Source organism: Triticum dicoccoides, chromosome 4A (assembly GCF_002162155.2).
Source record: "Triticum dicoccoides isolate Atlit2015 ecotype Zavitan chromosome 4A, WEW_v2.0, whole genome shotgun sequence".
In the NCBI taxonomy this organism is placed as follows: Eukaryota; Viridiplantae; Streptophyta; class Magnoliopsida; order Poales; family Poaceae; genus Triticum; species Triticum dicoccoides.
In genome coordinates this window covers 431212771-431217395 of record NC_041386.1, presented here as the reverse complement: position 1 = coordinate 431217395, position 4625 = coordinate 431212771, and positions in this window count along the sequence as shown.

The following is a 4625-nucleotide window of genomic DNA, read 5'->3' as shown; positions in this document are numbered from 1 at the left end:
CTCCTACCAAAAGCAATGTTATGGATAAAACGGAAGTCCGGAGTACAACTGACACAGGTGGCAAGCCATGCATGACTGACGGAGGTGAACGTCCGGAGCAGAGTGCGCCTTTCAGTGCCGTGGAGAACCCCAGCTTAAATCTGCGCACTTCTAAGCTCCCAATCAACATTGGTGTCCCATATAGCCCAAACAAGAAGATTGGCAAGAAAGTTGCGATTGAGACCGCCTAGAGCACACCCCGCCCTACTAATAAGCCTGATGATACTGCAGCAGACGAGGCAGAAATGTTTGTTGATCTGTCACCCCTGGATTCTGTGAAGCAATTTGCTCATGATCCGGGTGGTAGGGTGGAGAGTCACCCAATGGCCTTCACCCCACCGAGCTGTAGGCTTGGCATCGATCGCACTCAAGATGAACCAGCGGTGCAAGATGATGTGTCTATTGCCTTTGCTTTCCCGGCAGGCATGGCCCCAATGATGGCGCAGCTAATGGCTAATGGCAGGAAGGCTGTGAAGTTTGCAGAGCCGATAGTGCAAGGTACATTTTTGTGTTTATTATTTGTTTCTACATTTTTTTAGTCCGGCGTTTGTCACAAGCTTTTCTGGTTTCTTACTGGTGATGGCAAATCTCATGAGATGCACATGGCAACTGGAGTTGCTGCAACATTGCACCTAAATTTGTTGCCATGTTGAATTCCATTCGCCAAGCACATGGAAACTGGAGTTGTGCAACATTGAAACTCCAAATCAATGTACTTGGCAACTACAGTTGTTGCCACATGGCAACTACATTGCAGTACACATGGCAACTGGAGTTGTCTCCACATGGCAACTCACTATTTTTGCACCTACGTTTCATATTCTGCATCCTTTTTCACAATAAACTTGTTTTGTTTCCAAGTATTCTAACCTGTTGTATGATCCTTGCAGCCACCCCTGAGGAGTTTTCACCGTCACTTGATGAAGCTTACCGCATGATTGAGGAGGAAGCATTGAAGAGGAGGTCCTCATGGGGTCAGGGGCAATCAAGTTCTAACGTGCCTGCTGAGTCGGTATCCGAGGATACCGTTAGAAGTGCCACCCCTGGATCTACGAGGCAGCATAGGGTAGTTTACGCACCACCCGTGGATGACTATGAGCCCGAAGTCAAGGCCACAAAGGAGCAGAACGATCGGTATGATATTGTCAAGCGTTTTGGAAATGCAAGGTCCAACGGCAAGTACATGAAGGAGTTGAAAGCGTAACGTCCACACCACATAACCCCTCACTTGCTTTTCTCTTATTTTTTCCTTTGCTATCCTAGCCATGCTTTGTTTACATTTTATTTTTTATTTATTTTAGTAGACATGATTCTTTCATGTTATATCATTTTCATACAGCTCATGTTTGGACAGAACCAAAATCATACAATGTGATGCGACGTACGTCAACCTGGGTGATCTTGCCGAGTCTGTGAGGCCACTTGGTAAAATGTCGAAGAATGTAGTTGCGTGTGGGATTGACTTCATCAAGAGGCATATGGATATTTGTCCCGACAAGGCGATCATGTAGTATAGTGTGACCTACAAAATATGGGATGGTGACTTCCACCATAAAATCCCGAGGAAGCATTTTGCTGCTCATGGTGAATTCAAGCTCACACTGAAGAAATGTGTGAGTGTTCCCTTCTTGTTTGCACATATTTTTGTCCCATGCTATGTTTTGTCAGTAGTTATGCTTCACATGTGGGCTACATACTATTTTGTGACAGATGTTTCATGTGGCAACAGCTGCCATGTAAAATAAGTTTGCCTGCTTTTTTAATGCAACTTATGTGGCAACTTCAATTAAAATAATTGGCAACTTCTTTTAATTACACATGGAAAATATACATTCTCTGTGGGCGCATTTCTGGATACTTGTTGCTTTGTCATTCATGTACCTCTTACTGCATCTGGCAATATCTTTTCAAATTATTTTTCCTACAACATCATTTGATGTTTTTTATTTGAACTCTACTTTTCTTTCCCTCTTATTTTTTACTTGCAGGTATTATTTCCCATCTTCCAAGAGCTTTCACCACATGACCCACATGACAAGTGTGGTCACCACTATGCGATTTGCCTTGACCTAAAGAACCAACGTTTTGAGGTGCTTGATTCAATGCGTTTAGAAGCCGATGCAGACCTTACTACGCATGCTGAATTCTTCATCAACAACCTCAGAGACATGGAACTGTCACTACGAAACTTCAAGGGTCCAGATCGATCATTTCCCCATCGAGTATGTCGTGACTACGAAGCAAGGAAACCGGTAATTACTATGTTTTTTCATGTGTCCTCCACATGAGTCCTAAACCTTTTTGTCACCTCTGCATTGAAGTTTATGATTTTTTCTGTTCTCTTGAACTGATCTGATTCTTTTCTTTATAGGCATGACTGTGCCTTCACATGTTGGAATACCTTGCAAAGTGGGAAGGCCGATGGGTCCCTATCGTCACAGCTGCAGTGGTCGTTGAGCTCTGCAAAATATACACATGGAATTGGTTGATGAATGACGATTTCAACACGTGGGCCAATGCATGAGAGTTCATAGAGGAAGTTATCGAAAAATCCAACAAGAAGTACAAGTGATCACGTGGTGCTCCATACCACACGCCTACCTTACATTCTGTGGCTGGGGAATGTAAGGTATCAACTTTTTCTTTTCAAAATATGTCTGTGCACTGTGTTATGACTACATCCCCCCCCCCCGGAGCCTGGTATATAGTGGTGGCGTGTGAGTGACATTTGAATATTTTGTAATATATGTGTGGATGTGAACCTACTTAATTAGGTGTGACAGCAGCTACGTTTATGTTTCAGCACTGTTATGTGTTTGTGGTTGGTAGCACCAGTTGGGTGTCTGAATGTGTCTATGATGCCTGAAAACATGGCAAATATAGTTGATCAACACGGTTAGTGTAAGTAATCATTCTGTTTTTTGGCTTTTTGGGTTTTTTGCATTACTAACTGTATTGGTTAGCATGGTAGTTCATAAGCAACCGTTGCCTTGTGTTTTTTGCACGTGATCGTTTCAACTAGGTTTTTCATAGTATGCATACAATACAATATGTGTGGAATAAAATGCGTTGACTGAAAACAGATATCTACGTGATGGCAGATTTAGTAGAAATAACATGGCAGATTCAATAGGAATTGTCAGATGTGGGGTTCCGGCAAACCCTTAAGGTTCGAACACTGGGATGCGCGCGAAGTCTTTTCCTCCCACCGATCTATGCCCTAGCTCGCTAAGATCTCCCGGACGAACTCGATGAACTCGCAACACAGAAAGACACAGGATTTATACTGGTTCGGGCCACCGTTGTGGTGTAACACCCTACTCCAGTGTCGTGGTGGTGGATTGCCTCTTGGGCTGATGATGAATAATAGAAGGGGAAGAACTGCCTCCTGAAGTTGAGGTGTTCTTGTGCGTGGCTAACTCGTGTGGGTGAGAGAGCGATTTAAGATGTCGTCCCCTTGCCCCTGATGGTGGCTAGTCCTACTTATAGGGGGCCTGGTCCTCTTCCCAAATATTGAGTGGGAAGGGAGCCAACGACGGCGGGCTAATTTGAAGGGGGACAGCTAGTACAAGCTATCCTGACAAAAGGTGGTCTGTGCCTGCGAAAGGTTCTGGTGGTGACGCCGTATTGGGCTCCACGATGACCTCCGTCTTGCCGTCCTTCCGGTCTTGGTCTTGTTGCACCAAAATGGCAACCTTTGCCTGATGCCTCGGTACTCCTCGCCTGCGCTAGCCTCCTTAGCACCAAAGAGGAAACAAGGACGCTGCGCATGCTGGCACCCGCCTGGTGTCGATCATCATGGCTCACGTCACGAGAGCCTCGTGAGGTTCGCCTCACCTTGATACCTCCGCTCCTCGTGAGCCTGCTTGACTAGGCCGCTCCAAAGGAGGCCTCGTGTCGTCCTCCTCGCGAGGCTTGGCCCCTCACGAGGGTCTTGGATGCCTTGTTGATGAAGATGGGCCGTACGGCCTGCTGGCTTAGCCACGCTGCGGGCTGCAGGCAGGCAAGTCCGGGGACCCCCATTCCCACGAAGCCGACAGTAGCCCCCGGGCCCAAGGTGCGCTCGGGCTTGGCTTCGCGACAAAGCCAAGGGCCAAGTACGGAGCGCCACAGGCCCCCAAAGCCTATGGCCTTGGTTGACGCATGGCGGTTGATTGGTCATGGGCATCTCTACTTCCCTACGCTGCCTCGGCGACTTCACGACTTGACGAGTCACTGCGACATGCAAGGGAAACCATCATTACCTGTGGTCGTGGGAGGTGCTGGTTGGCCTTCTTTTGCTATAAATGGGGTGGGGGCGGAGCCCCCGTCGCCCATCTCTTCCTCGCTTGCTGCTTCTTCTTCCTCGCTCCACTCTTAGCTTCTTCTTCCTCGATTCGTCGCTCGCTGTGCCACCAATGGCGCCAGGGAGGAAGTTCTCCGCCGCCGAGAAGGGAAAGGCCCCTCGCGAGGGACCTGGCTCATCGGCGCCCAAGCGCGGGCGTGGCCATCCGCGCAAGCACACCGCGTCCCCTGTCGCGGCCCACTTTCGGAGTGGCACCACGGCATGCGGAGTGGGTCGTCCCAGCCACGGCGATCCATCTGAC